Genomic DNA, 15,891 nt, shown 5'->3' on the forward strand with positions numbered 1-15,891 from the left:
GCATCTCCCCCACGGCTGGAACTCCAGATGCAGAAGGACAGCGGTGACACGGGGCTGGACAGTCAGGGAGCAGCCAGATCGGGTGGGTCTCCTACGCAAGGTAAAGGGTTTATACGGGATCCGGGAATCAGGAGAGAGACATTGGACTTGTGCTTTGGGTAATAGTAGAGTGAGGGACCCTGCGAGGAGGTGGCATGTTGGTCCAGGTGAGGAGAATGACAGTGTCCTTGATCAGGACAGCACCACTGGTGTTGGAGGATGAGGGTAAATAAAGGGATTCCTGAGATGGTTGAAAGAGAGACAGCATTTAATGCCTTATTAGGTAAGTGGGATGAGGGAATGGGAGCAATCAGCTCCTTTCCCAAATCCCAACAGATAACCTAATTTATAGTCTCTTAACAATTTCAGGACTGAAATTTTACATATTTTAAAAATTAGGTAGAGGCTGCTGGAACTTAATTAGTGCTCTGAATTAGAGAGAGGGGGAATGTGATCTATTTTTCATTCACTAGGAAGGTACTCTGCAATTTTATACACACCCCAACCAATCCTAGAGTTGATGCCGCTTAAAGAGCTTTATTCTAAGGTTAAGCTCTCATACTACAATTTTCATTTATTTAATTTTCTCCTGTTCTTTTTGTACAAGAGTGGCTAGTTAGCATCCTTGACTTTGGAGGTGTCACTCTGGGTCACCACCATGGTCCCTTCGCAGACTCCCAATGACCCCAAAGGCTATACTGTGGAAAACTATAGATGTTGCCTTGAAGAACCCAATGATAAAATACTAGGGTTATGTCCCAGACAATCCTAACTTCCACTTAACAACTTATTTAGCATATTGCAATTTTCTCATCATCTAAAACATTTATATTCTGTCTTCTTTTTATACAGCATAATAGTAAGGGAAGAAGTTTCTTAGGCCATCTACTTCCCATAAAAAATAAATAAAAGGAATAAAAAGGTAATTCATAACGGAAGAACTCCTTGGTCTGAAGTGTTTTCAAAGTAGTTCAACCTTACTTTATAACAAAAGGAATTCAAATTTAAACAATGACATATGATTTTTACACATAATATTGGAAAATAATTTAAAAATAAGAATAGCTGGTTCCAGCAAAAGTGCTACAATATGGATACATTTCAGACATGAGTATAAATTGCTATAAGCTTCATGGAAAGGAATTTGTTAGTGTGTATTGAGAGACTTTAAAATGATCCTCTCTTTCGACCAGTAATTCCACCCATCCAGAGAAATCATCCAGACTATAGCAAAATATTTAATAACATATTTCATTTCGGAGTTAGTTATAATTGTGAAAATCTGGAAATAGTCAAAATGTCCAACAACTGAAAAATAGTTGATAGAAAAATTGAAAATGCAGAATATCAAATTATAGAATATGAGTTGAGATATGCAAACAGAGTAATATATAGAGAGTATTAACAGTAATTATTGGAGGTTAAAATCCATGATGCTTTTCCCCGCTCTTCTGTATACATTTCTGTGTATTCCAAGTAATCGGCGATAAACACACGCTACTTCTATTTGCAAAAAAAAAAATTTTTTTTCCAGAAAGCAGCTAAGTCATACCATCTTGTATTTTTTTTTTTTTTTTTCCCAGTACACGGGCCTCTCACTGTTGTGGCCTCTCCCGCCGCGGAGCACAGGCTCCGGACGCGCAGGCTCAGCGGCCATGGCTCACGGGCCCAGCCGCTCCGCGGCGTGTGGGATCTTCCCGGACCGGGACACGAACCCGTGTCCCCTGCATCGGCAGGCGGAGTCTCAACCACTGCGCCACCAGGGAAGCCCCATCTTGGATTTTGAGGAAAAAATTTCCATTCACCATAGGTATGTCTATTTTTTTGATAATTTATATAGATTTCAGTCTTTATCTAAAGCTTGACAGCTTTTTCTTTTTAAACTTTATTAGACTGAGTGAACCCGATAACCACGCCCTTGCTAACCCTCCCCTTCTCTGGTCTCTATGTTACAGAGTCTGGAAGAGCAACTTTACATTCCCAGAGTTCCTTGCAGCTGTGGTACGTGCCTGTGACCGAGGGCCCTTTGTCAGATGCGTCTTCTGAGATGCGGGAGGTGGGTTGAGCAATGAGGAGGGTTCTTTAACAAGCCGGGTGGCAGAGACACTCGGCTTATCTGGGTCACCTCTGTGGCACTTCAGACACCCAGCCTCAGCATCACGCGACATCAGGGACCACAGAGCTGCGTTCACCAGGAGAGCCCTGGGCTATTGAAGTAGCATTTTTCTTGGTTCTCCTGAAGAGTCTGAATCATCTAACATTTAAAAATCAGTCCCTTTCTTTAAAATAGCTGGGCAAGGATGCTGCTGTATTCCACAGAGACCTGATCTGCTTAATCCGCGTCACGTTACCCAGCAGTCCCAAGCAGAGGATGCTGTTCTCACCACAGCAAACGGTATTTCTGTGACACTTTCTCACGTCTTCCTTTGCCTGATGTACTCATCTTTTCTTGACAATGACCCCATGCACCCTCTGTCCAGACATTCACGCTTGCTCCCTTTTTGCCGAGTGTTCATTTTGTGTTCTCTGTGCCCTTATGCATGTTGCCAGTGGCCTGGGTTACCCTGGCCTCTAACCCCCTGATTCCAACCACCCTTCAAGTCTCAGCTGTTACCTTGTCCTTCTCCGTGGAAACCTTGCTGACTCCATCAATGCTCCCTGATTATCCAGCATCTCGATGTTTCCGGCCCTTTATTCAACCAAAATGTTTAGTCCTTCATTTGGACTAGTTTTGTGTTGCAGGCTAATTATGGGGTGGGGCTGGGATCCCGTCTCTCTTAGAGCTTTGTGTTTCTATAATGCTCTCTCTGTGGCATGTCTCTTAGCGTTCTGACACACACCAAAGACAATGCCAGGTCCTCCTTCCTCACTAAATCCATCATGATCATCAAGGCCAATGATTCACTCATTTACTTAAAGAAGAGTCCAGTAGAAATTATGTTAACCAGAAGGTTTGGGGGAATGTTATGGTCTGGCTCATTAAATTTTCAGGTTGGCTGAGAGATGTGAGACTCCTTTTTCTTTCTTTAATTGGGAAAAATTCCCTGACGTGCATTTGCTCCGTTTCCTGCTTCAGGAAGGATGCACTCGTTGGGTATTGCCCGGGGTCCTGCTCCAGGGACGCCTTCCACTGTGTCTGCAACCTGAAGTGATTGCACTCTCTGGGCCCTCATTGTGCTTTATGACCATAATATGACTATTGCCTGATTTGTCTTTTCTTGGGGTATATTTTTTCTGCACATTTAAACCTACCATTCAATTATAAATTGTCTCGGTGCAGAAAGAGCTTCTCTTTATTTTAAGTTTTATAGTCCCCACTGGACCTGGTATAGTGTCTTGAACGTAGGAGGGATCAAAATGTTAGTTAAATAAATTGAGATGCAAAGAATACAAAGGGTCACCATTTTGAATATCAGAATCAGATTTGTTTTTTAGAGGGTGTAGTATTTGGGGTTAAATTTGTAGTATCACCGAGACAAATCAACAGGAAGGTAACATTAAAATTTCATTATGAGCTTATTTTAAAATTATTTGATGTTTTTCCTTAGAAAAATGAGCTGAATTAATTCTATTTAATTGAATGTTTTTGTTACCTTTCTCCTGACAGATTGAGATTTTTACCATATTATTTCTTTTTTTTTTTTTTTTTTTTTTTTTTTTTTTTTGCTGTACGCGGGCCTCCCACTGGTGTGGCCTCTCCCACTGCGGAACACAGGCCCCGGACGCGCAGGCTCAGCGGCCATGGCTCACGGGCCCAGCCGCTCTGCGGCGTGTGGGATCTTCCCGGACTGGGGCATGAACCCTCGTCCCCTGCATCGGCAGGCGGACTCTCAACCACTGCGCCGCCAGGGAAGCCCTTACCATATTATTTCTAAACTTTCCTCCAGGACACACAAAAAAATCACTGTTATTTTAATTTCTAATATTTTGTCACTGTCAATTCTTAGTCTGAGCTCTCTTAAAATTATTCACAGATATACTTTATATACTTTAAAGACAGTTTATAATATTTTTTCTCAAATAGGGATACCTTAAAGGCTTTGTATACTTTGCATACTGGATGTGCTTTTTTGTTTTTAAAGCACGAGCTTTAGCTGAAAGGTGTGTCATCTAGATAAATTATCACCTAGCTTTCTTTAATATTAAAAACATTACATAGAAAATGTTGGTGAGGCGGAAGCAACATATTAAACATTCCTTGGGATGGTTTCATACTCTTTGATCTCCTTTCCAGGACACCAAGAAACATTTGGTGTAATGAACATGGTGAAGAATAAAGAGACAGGCAAGAACCATCAGCAGATGAATAAATGCTGTGTAACCAATGGGCACCTACTCCGAAGGAAAAGTCCTGGAATGGGAAGATCTCGCCCCTTGCTGGAAGTAGGTGGAATGGCAAGAATAATACCTCACCCCTATATAAAATAAGGGATGTGAACTGCTTGAAAATATAAAAGATAACATTTTCTTAAAATTTCTTAAAAATAAGAGGAAAGTAAGTTGACTTTTAAAATTTTATTTTCAAAAATGTCTTCACAGATGCAAGCACATTTCCGTCATACGACGATACTCTGAATTAGCTAGGGTAAGTTTTTTACTTTCCATTTTATCGACCTGGAGCAAATAAAATGGGTCATCCAAGTTTGCTTTGGAAATAGCAATTCAAAGAATAGAAAAGTGCTTTAACTCTTTAATTCTCTTTCTGTGATATAACGCAATCTATCTTTTTCACGTTAATAATGACTATTAGTAATAAACATATGTAATATATCAGTTCAGCTATAACCACATCCTAACCTCAGCTCATTACAGAGTATATAGAAGAGAGAGTTCTAGGTAGCAGGGGTGGGGATGTATAACCTCTAGTCAGGGGTAGACTGGCTCTGTGGACAATGAAACACTACCATTTGTAATGTGCACCGATTCCCATGGTGTAAACACTCCCAGCAGGGCTGATTTCAAGCTACCATTGTGGCACCATGGAGCGGGGGTTGTGAATGTGTACAACCGACACTCACACAGAGGTGTGTGTTCGCCCCTGGAGGGTATACAAGGCCCTACCCTTGGGCAGACACACAGGACACAGGCATATATGAGCACATATAAAAAGAGAAGATGTCTTTCAGGAAGGGGGCCGCTCAGGGATCTCACTAGCATCTTGGGCACTCTTGGTGGGAGGAAAGTTCACCACCCTGATCCAAGGGGTGCAGCAGTCATGCGTTGTAGAGAGCCCAGCATGGCTGCAAGCAGTGGAGCCAGAGCACTGGCACAGAGACCCTCTTACTAGACGTCCATACTTCCCCACCCTTAGTTCTATTGGTCTATCATTGATAAGAAAAATGGTATCTATTTAAAGTGTGCAATGTGATGGTCTTAAGTATGTATACGTTGGGTAGTGATCACCACAGATCAAGTGTCACGTTAATTAACACATCCATCACCTCCCATAGTTGTTGGGCTATTTTTTTGGTTTGGTTTGGTTTTTTTTTTTTTTTTTGGTGAGAGTGTTTCAGATCTCCTTCCTTAGCACATTTCAAATATACGATGTATTATCGTTAACCATAGTTACCGTGTGTACCGTTCTCAGAATGTATTTATCTTATAACTGAAAGTTTGTATCCTTTGACCAACACTTCTCTCCCACCTCCCAGCCCTTGGCAACCACCATTCTACTTGCTGTTTCTTTGCCTTTGCCTTTAGTATTATTGTTTTTTAAATTTCACACGTAAATGATACCATATACTATTTGTCTTTCCCTGTCTGGCTTATTTTACCTAGCATAATGCACTCAAGGCCCATCCACGTTGTCACAAAGGGCAGGATTTCCTCCTGTTTTATGGCTGAATAACATGAATTGTGTATGTATATCACACCTTCTTTATCCATTCATCCTTCAATGGACACTTAGGTTGTTTCCATGTCGTAGCTATTGTGGATCATGCTTGAGTGAACATGCGGAGGCATGTATCTTTTGAGTTGGTGTTTTCATTTTCTTCAGACAAATACCCAGAAGTGGAATTGCTGGATCATATGGCGGCTCTATTTTTCATTTTCTGAGGAACCTCCATACCGTTTTCCACAGTGGGCTGTACCAACTTGCATTCCCAGTAACAGCGTTAGGAGGGTTCCCTTTTCTCCACAACTTCGGCCACACTTGCTATCTTCTGTCTTTTTGGTGAAAGCCATGCTAACAGGTATGAGGTGGTAACTCACAGAAGTGCATTTTCATTTAGCACGAGATATCTGCTGAAGAATTAGATGTCATCTCTCCATAAACATTATGTGGGGGGATATTTAGAAGAGGGAAATTTCTGGGTTGTCCAAAAAGTGAACTTTCAATTCTTTGAGAGATGGTCCAAGCTGTCCAGATGGTGGCAATTTCCTCCTCAAGAAGAGACCCTTTGGCGGCTTCCCTGGAGGTCCAGTGGTTAAGAATCCGTGCTTGCATTGCAGGGGGCACAGGTTCAATCCCTGGTCGGGGAACTAAGATCTTGCATGCCACGTGGCACAGCTAAAAATAAGTAAATAAACTAAAATAAGTTTTAAAAAATGAAAAAGAGAGAGAGAGAGATCCTTTGAGGCAGAGTGCGAGCACTGTGGTGGTTCCGTGCCTGGATTCTTTATTCTGAGGACAGTCTTTTCAGTCACCAGTCAGTCAGGTAGGGTGGGTTAAGACCTGTCCCTCAAGGTCACTGCGCTATTACTCCCGCATGTGAGACATTTAGTGCAGTGCCTGTCACACTGAAGAGCCCAGTGTATCATTCATACTGTCAGAGAATTCTAATAAGAAATTCTAAGAGAGATTTTTTCCCCAGATGATGGTAAATGTCAAAGAATCTATTCTTTCTTAATATCCCCAATTTATTCCCGTAGTTTCTGGTGTCTCACTTTGGTCTATAGAAAGGAGGCTATCGCCAAATCCATTAAAATAGAAACGTTCCAAACTTGGGCAAAATAACTGAATCACACATGCTACCCAGTTTTAATAATTTACCACAAATCTAAATTTATTAACTATTCCTAAGATAGTTTGCCCTATGCATTATTTATGGGGTCTTTCCCCTTTGGTGGACTGCAGCTGTCCTATTCATTTTTAATCAAGTCATGAAATTTTGTAATTCATTCTTAAAGCCAGGTGAATAAAGAGAGAATGACCTCTAGGAAACATTATGACAATGTATCCTATTTCTCAGAACACATTGACCATCCATTCTAAATACCAGATCTCAAAATAATTCTAAGAAGGATAGTTAGGACATGTCGTACATCCAGTTCCTCTGAGTAGACTTCGAGCTTATTTATAGCTGTAAAAGCCCACATTTTCTGCCTTTAGAGAAGCCGCCGGGAACTGAATATTTTTGATCCTGAGGCTGCTTCACAACTTCTGTGTTTTCCTCGGGGCTTTCACCCAGCCTGGAGGAGCAATGGAAAGCGACGCTCTGCTCTCTGCCATCTGCCAAGTGCTAAAACTATTTTCCCCGAAATGCAGTCACATATTACCTTAGCACTGAAATGCATAAATTGGAAGGATCATGAAAGGAAAAGTTCAGTAGCTTCAAGGAGTGATTAACAAGACTTATTCACTGGAAAGCACCCGTTCAGGCTGACTTACAAAGCACCTCTTACCAAACACAGCAGGTGCACGTTTCAGGTTCAAAGTCTTAGAAGGTGTGGTGTGTGTGTGTGTGTGTGTCTGTCTGTCTGTTTATTTTTGTAGACTAAAAGCAAACCTCTATGAAATACAGATCTTTTAAAAGAAGTTTCTGTTTCAGTTATAAGAGAAATAATTACTAGGGATAAAATGTACAGTACACTGACTATAGCTAACACTGCTATGTGGTGTAGTACAGAAAAATTAACAGGGTAAATCCTAAGAGTTCTCATCCCAAGGAGAAAATTTTTTTCTTTTTTTAAAATTATATCTACATAAGCTGATGGATGTTAGCTGAACCTACTGCAGTAATCACAATATATGTAAATCAAACCATCATGTTGTACACTTTAAACTTATACAGTGATGTATGTCAGCTGTTTCTCAATAAAACTGGAAACATGTTTTAAAAAAACACAAAAGAACCAACCAAACCAAACCAACAAAAAATAAATAAAAGAAGTTTCTGTTTCAGCAGATTCCACTTAACAGCAAAAAAATTCACTTATACCTTGAGTTAGAGTCAACAAAACTGGCTGTACGTATAGGGTTTGTCATTTATTTACTGGCTTCATCACCCTGAATCGATCACCAGAATTCTCAGAGCTGTAGCCTCTTACCTGGAAAAGGAGGGTTATAATGTTACCTGCACCACAGAGCTGAGGATAACGTGACAATGGGAAGTTCTCATAAGAAACCGTTATACTGTTGTTTCTGTTATGTGCGTAAGACTGAAAGTGAAGCAAACACAAATCACGTTATCTTGACCACAAAGGGGAGAGGCCCAGAAACAAACAAAATATAGATGATTTAAAGTGCTCTGAAAAATGCATATATGATTGGATCCTCTAAAGAAAAAAATTATTCCTAGAGGTACATAGAAACTCAAAGGACAGCACAGAACAATGTGTCCTATTTCTGTATTTAGGAAAGGGCACAATTCAGTCACTCACTATCCCAGTGCACAAGGTTTTAATACAGTTAAAAAGGAAATAAGTGTTTACTAGTGTTTCCCTCTAGTTTTTGCAGGTTTCCTCTATAGACATTTGCTTGTGTACGTTGTTTTATTAAAACAATCATGTACGTAGCTGGCGTTCTTGCATTCACATCTAATGACTATGTTGCCAGAATATCATCTTTGTGTGTATATTCTTTTGGAGAAAATAGTATTGCAGACGAAGCTCCGGAGCAGGTCAGAGCATCGCTTCTCTCACTCCGGTGTGCGTTTGTGTATATGAATCACCTGGGGACCCTGTTAAAACGAAGGCTCTGATTTAGTCGGTCTGAGTGGGACCTGAGGTTCTGTTCGTGTGATGTGGTGCTGCAGGACCACATTGGAGGAGGGAGGGACCCCGGAGGACGGGACCCCGATGGTCCATACATCCTCACTGCTTGGAGGCAGCTGGTGCGCTGCGGAGCCCGGCAGGCTGGCGGATCGGGCGGTGGGTATCTGAGATCAGGGGGGCACGATGACCTCGCCTTAATTCTCTGCGTGGGGAGGATTGATTTGCTCACAGAAACCTAATCTCCACAGGATTCTCTCTGACATAGGGTGGTATAATTCTTTTGAATATCAGTCAAGTTTCTAACATGGACTTGGAGTTCGCGGACTCTCACGTCATCTCTTTGGGGAACCCTCATCAAGGATAGCGCTGTGTTTCCCATGTGACTCTGCCAGAGGACGAGAAGCATCTGAGCCTTGGAGGGCAGATTACCTGTTGATTGCCTGAACCTGAGACGGGCCTGGAGAGGAGGGATGGAGATGATGTGAAGCCAGAAGTAGACTCTGCACCCTGCCCCCCACCCCGCTGTTCTCTAACAGTCCATGAAAGCAGCCAGTTTTTTTTTTTTTTAATTTATCTGGGAAAGTTATAGAAAGGATAAACTTCTTATTTCCTTGTAGGCTCAGAAAGAGAAGTCACTGTGACCTAGTGTTTTAAAATATGGAGCAGTGGCTGGGGGAGAGATGGGTGGATGAGAAGCGGACCTAAAAACTGGTCTGAGAACTCGAGGAAAGTGGCTGAGAAGAATTTTCAGTCCCTTCTTCTTGACAGTGAGGCATTCTGCACAGCACTGCTGAGGGTTCCAGACTCGGGGGTTTATTCTGCTGATTAATTTCAGCTTAGTCTTTTCTTTGTGCCTTGGGGTATTGCCATAATAGAGGTCCCTAGAAGCCTGAATAAACAGATAAATGGAGGAAGAGACTGGGACTAAATGAAACGGGACTACATTTTCCCATTTTTCCAAGCACTACATGTCTTGAGTGCTGTATTGGCTAAGGCTATGATTTTAGCAATTGAGACATCTATAATCAAGTAGAAATGCCCGTGAAAAACAAGTGAGCAAATGCCAATGATTAGTTAGATTTTAAACTAACGAACACGATTTACTAAATGACTGACTTTGGTGTTTCATTTTCCAGATTTTTCAAAACTGCACCTACATTAATCTTGTTGAATTTTTTTGTTTCCATTTCTGCCCTTCTACATACCTCCCCCTTTTTGCCTATTTATGGTGATTTCCCACAGTATGTTCACCTATACATCTGAAAATTTGAGAACTCAATTGTTGGACTGCTTACTATGTTCAAGACAGTATCTTAAGTGCTATAGGGGATAAACGTCTTGTCAGGGAGATACACATATGCAGGTAACTTCAATATTGGTAAGTACCGTGAGTTTCACAATTTTCTCTTTGAACAAAAATGAATTGACTTCAACCTAGAATGAGCACGAATTCACAGAGTAATAAGCACGTTACTAGTCAATGAAGACAATGGGTAGGGTTCGGAAATGTCGAGTCTGAAGAGTGAGATCATTTCAGGTGGAGAAAGCAGCATGAGGAAATGCAGAAGGTGGAACATGAATCATGTGTCATGGGGATTAAAAGTAGTTCAGTGCGGGCTTCCCTGGTGGCGCAGTGGTTGAGAGTCCGCCTGCCGATGCAGGGGACGCGGGTTCGTGCCCCGGTCCGGGAGGATCCCACATGCCGCGGAGCGGCTGGGCCCGTGAGCCATGGCCGCTGAGCCTGCGCGTCCGGAGCCTGTGCTCCGCAACGGGAGAGGCCACAACAGTGAGAGGCCCGCGTACCGCAAAAAAAAAAAAGTAGTTCAGTGGAAGAGCAGACACATGATGGTGAGAAGGATAAACATTTGGGTTTTTTTTCCCAGGCTTTGGCTATTATGAATAAAGCCATTATGAAAATTCACCTCCAGGTTTTTGTGTGAACGGAAGTTTTTCATTTCTCTGGGAAAAATGCCCAGAAGTACAATTGCTAGGTTATTATGGTAAACTCATGTTTTGTAAGAAATGTCAAATTATTTCCAGAGGGGCTATACTATTCTTCATGCCTATCAGCAACATATGAGTGTCCCTCACCAGCAGTTGACACTAATCACTATATTTTATTTCAGCAATTTTGATACAAGCGCTATCATAAAATTTTGCCAGTAAATATAAACTTACAACAGAATTTTAAGGACTACGTAATATTCCATTTTATGTGGGAACTAACATTTCTTCAATCAATTGCAAATTGATGAGAATTCAGGTTTTTTTCCACTGTTATAAACAACAGTCCAAAAAAGCATACATCTACTTGTGTCTGGTTATCTTACTGATTAAATTCCTAGGAGACAGAAGGCTGGTGTGTCCTTTATTTTTTTTTTTATGGCTTTTGATACCCCAGCATTCGATCTGAGAGTCAAAGGCTTGGGTTTGAAAATTGATTCCATCAATAATACCTATATGGTTTTAGGCATGCTGTTTAATCTCTCTGGATTTTGGTTCCTTCCTATGTAAAAAGGGGATGATTGTTTGTTTCCTAAGACTGTTGAAAGTACTAGTTAGAATATTTTGTATAATGTAACGCTCAAGAATCTTGAGCGTGTACTCATTAAACACGAGGTCTACCTAGACTGAACCTCACACAGCGCTTTGAACAGAGTAGATGGAAGTACACTCATGTAGTTTATTTCATGCATCAATTCTGACCAGTGTGTTGGGCAACAGCATTGAGAAAAATCTTGGACTCGGCAGGAAAAATGCTCAGTGTGTTTCCCCTCAGTGGATTCTTCTACCGTGGGTAGAGAAGAGAGGATAGAGAAGTACCCATCCTGAGTGAGGTGTATCACTTAGCAAATGTGATTGTCAGAATATGTCATCAAGCTGGAGCCGTCTTCCTTACCCTAATCTCGTGCAGAAGAGCATGCAGAGTCCTGTAGTACTTGGAATATAGGAAGTTTTCTCCAAAGGTGACCGTGGTATCAGAAGATGAAAACTTTTCTACCTTTAAGTTGAAGGGATGTTTGAGTGGATGAATATATGGAAGCTACAGAAACTCAGAAATGGAGAACATTTGACACCTTGTTAAGAATTTAAAATATGGTAACTACTTAGAGGGCATTCCTTAGCAATGACTCTTCATGTGTCTCATTAGTACACATAAAATATGTCGTCCATTTTCACAATTGTCTTATCATTATTATTATTTTTAGTGGGTTCAGTTTTCAATCTTGTGTGAGTCCCACTGTCACTGGTGTTCACAGGACTCCACCAGGCCATGCCTGTCACCCATGGGGACAGCTCTGTCTTATATCCAGTCTTTCCTTTGTCTCCTTCCCAAAATGCCTCTGGTCTCTCCCCCATTTAACTTCTACAGTTACTTAAGAGGTCCATTCAATTTCTTCATACTTTTCCATGACCTTGATTTCTCCCTCTTATGGACCCTAATATGTTTTACTTATTTAACACGTATGTATTTTGGGGTCATCTAATTTATTGCATCATTATTTAACATTCAAAAAATATATATATGACCAAATTTGAAGGTTCTTGAGAACAGAAAATGGTTTATGATTTCTTGTATTCCCCAGCATCTAAGTTAGATATTTTAGAATAGCTGCTAAGTAGATGTTAATTGAATAAATGCCCTTATAAACAAAGGCATGCAAGTGAAATTATGAATGAGTGAACTAGTTGGAAATCTGGGATCTAGAAGTAAAAGCTGTCGTACTCAATAATATCTGATGGTTTACATTGGGTTGGCCAAAAAGTTCGTTCGGGGTTTTCCCGAACGAAATTTTTGGCCAACCCAATATAATGAACTTTCTGCTCATGTATAAAAATTTCTTAACTCCGTTTTAAAGGTTTTGATCTTGTTTACTGTGTTGTCAAGCTACTGAAATAGCTAATAACTGGGTGGATAAAGATATCTTTTCACTCCTAGCAATTTTTGTGAAGAACGGACAGCTATCTCTCTGTATTTTTGTATTCATCTAAAGTTGGATGAGCTGGCCTTGCACAGTTGGGGGTTGGCTTGCATGATTTCTGTTTGTGGCAGATGAGTGAATCCGTGATTTGGGGAACGATTTATCTCCTGGAGGTCACGAGAATGGCGTCTGTGTAACGCCTACAGTTCAAACTAGTAACACAAAAGAAAGCCAACCTCTGCTTCCACCAATTTGTTTTTAAAATAAAGAATAATGCTATCAGTCAGCTGGTAGTTTTTTGTGAAAAATCATCCTTCCTGCTGTGTGTGGCCAGTGTTTCACCAACTGCTTCATTCTGTTCAGTTTACGTGTCAAGGGCTCAGCAGCTAACTAAATCCTTAACAAAGAGAACTCAACTGTGACACTGTCCCTGTCCGTTTCCGACTGTAATATCTTTGGTTGGAAGTTGTTACATACTGCGTAGTTATGGCCAAGTGACAGATAATAAGAGCCATATCTATTCTAGTAAAGCTGTGAGATTACTTTTTCATGGCTTTCCAACCAAAATAAATGCAAATTGTTTTTCAAGGTTCAGTGTAAAAAGTGTTTTGAGTTAAAAGAGTTAAATGAATTATTGTACACGCTTTGGCACATTGATTCTAACAAGTGACATCGTCATGTTGGCTGCAAACATTTCCAGTTGCCAAAGTATTTTCATATTGCCTTACAAGGACGTGATGGACCACTTTCCATCACCAAGTAAAGCACATGCATATGAGAGAGAATGAAGTCTCTCTAGCCCTGGGATCTGGGCTCTGCCTGGCTCTGAGGATGTGACCACAGGACATTATGATTCAAGAAACAGAAGTGCCCCTTGGAGGACAGGGCAGATGCCACCTTGGGTTGTGTTTCTTTGGCTCTGATGATGTTTGATGTTTGGCTGGATTAGGTCTCTCTCTCTGGGCAGAGTCTCTCCAGCCCACCCCACATTTCTCACAGAAGCTGAGCTAATGAGAGGAAGAAGCACAGGGGACGGGCTCACAGCCCTGTTTCACACTTTGGGGAAGTGTGTTTAAGAATTAAAGGCAATATCATGAATATCAACTTTAAAAAAAGTTATTTATTTATTTGGCTGCACTGGGTCTTAGTGGTGGCATGCAGGATCTTTGTTGCGGTGTGAGGGATCTTTGGTTGCAGCGTGTGGGATCTTTTAGTTGCGGCATGCAGGCTCTTAGTTGCTGCATGCAGGATCTAGTTCCCTGACCAGGGATCGAACCTGGGCCCCCTGCATTGGGAGCACAGAGTCTTAACCACTGGACCACCAGGGAAGTCCTAATATCAACTTTATTGTATAGGAGAGGCTCAGATTTTTTTTCCCCTAATTTCCTTCTCTTAGCTCTCGGGGAACACTTTCAGGCAGGATATCAAATTAAAATCTCTGTTTGCAAAACTTCATGGAATTGACCAGGTTAAAATGATTTTAAATGTCACATTCACAAAGCCATCAATAAAGGCCCTTCCAAGTGGGGAGAAAGCACTGCCCCAGCTCACTCATTGCAAAGGCATAGCTGAGTCCTGCTAGCACTTCCCATATACACTGACCCAAAACAGGATAGCCAATAAAATACAGGGCACAATATTTGGAACGTACTTATACTGAAAAACTATTTGTTTATCTAAAATTCAAATATAACTGCTATCCTGTATTTTATCTGAAAACTCTAGCCCAAATTCCTTTACAAATTTTCTACTAGACAAATGGCTGTTTTTGAGCTTATCCTTGATTACACTATTTCATATTCTGTCACCTTGATTTTATGTATATTAGATTCCATTGGTTTATTGTACATGACACCAACTTCTACTAAGAATTTGCCACACTAAAAAAAGAAAAATTAATGGAATCAACTTTACCTTCTTAAGAGACTCTAAGGTTACCATTCTTGTAAAATTGCATTTAGTGATCTAAAATAAGACCTCAGTTTGGTTTCTGTTACATTATCTTATATAGTAAAATAGAATAAATCTGTAAGTCAATATTCTACATCCTGTCTGTTCATGTTTTATCTCTCCAGCTCGGTTATTATCTACCTGGTTAGGGATTCTATGCTTCTGTTCACCAAATGTTGAGGGTCATATGACCATCTCCTCCCTTTGTTACTTATCTTCCCTTTTCTCACACAAACTTTAGTTTGTTTGTTCTGAGAGTTTTAATTTTGTGAAATTGAATTTTTCCCATCCTTTCCCTCCAGGACATAAACAGAGGAAAAGGCTCTTCTTAGGAAATATACTGAAGCATGAGGAGAGAATACTGTATGCTCCAGAGTTACCCTGAGGTGAGTTGGGGGTAGTGAATCAGAAGGGCTGGGTGTTCCAGAGTTACTTTCCCTCTGAGGCCACTGTGGCATGATGGGAAGGACACTGGACGTGCCATTCAAATCTTTACATTCAGGTCCTTGTCCTGAAACCTAGTAGTTATGTGTTCTTGCAGTAATGACTTGATATTCTGAATTTCACTCTTCTCAGCTATGATATAGGAATCATAATATATCCACAAATAACTGCTCTAAGAAATACAATAATAGTCAGGAAAGTGACTTATAAAGTATTATACCATTATGAGATATTAATTTTTCTATATTAAGTTACAATTCATTATTCACAGGATAGTGTTAGAAACTTATAGATACAGATATAGATATACTTTATATATGTCTATACCTATATATCTATACATCTTTATATATATCTATATAACTTATAGATATAGATATACTTTTGTATATATACGTCTATTATACGTACAAAACAGCATCTGCCTTAAGACACTGATGTTGTATATTCTTCACTAACTGTTTTTAATTCATCTTGAATAAAGTGATCTAAAACATGTCATAGAAGTTCTTTTTGCCATCAATTAGATCAGTAAAATCTGCTTTTCAGAAGAAAGTAAAACAACAAGGGTAAGAGTACCACAAAGGATCCCAGAGAC

The 15,891-nt window shown here is 40.5% G+C and overlaps 1 protein-coding gene and 1 non-coding gene across 2 annotated transcripts in view; both read right to left on the reverse strand.

The window, feature by feature from the left end:
- The window catches only part of GALNTL6 (polypeptide N-acetylgalactosaminyltransferase like 6), a 1,130,106-nt gene that overhangs the window by 290,301 nt on the left and 823,914 nt on the right, over positions 1 to 15,891 (reverse strand). The gene's annotated exons all lie outside the window — the stretch shown is intronic.
- On the reverse strand, positions 14,155 to 14,227 carry TRNAG-CCC (transfer RNA glycine (anticodon CCC)). Its single transcript has one exon. It is a non-coding gene; the product is annotated as a tRNA-Gly (tRNA).

The sequence above is a fragment of the Neophocaena asiaeorientalis genome, unplaced genomic scaffold (genome assembly GCF_003031525.2).
Source record: "Neophocaena asiaeorientalis asiaeorientalis breed wild unplaced genomic scaffold, Neophocaena_asiaeorientalis_V1.1 scaffold180, whole genome shotgun sequence".
In the NCBI taxonomy this organism is placed as follows: Eukaryota; Metazoa; Chordata; class Mammalia; order Artiodactyla; family Phocoenidae; genus Neophocaena; species Neophocaena asiaeorientalis.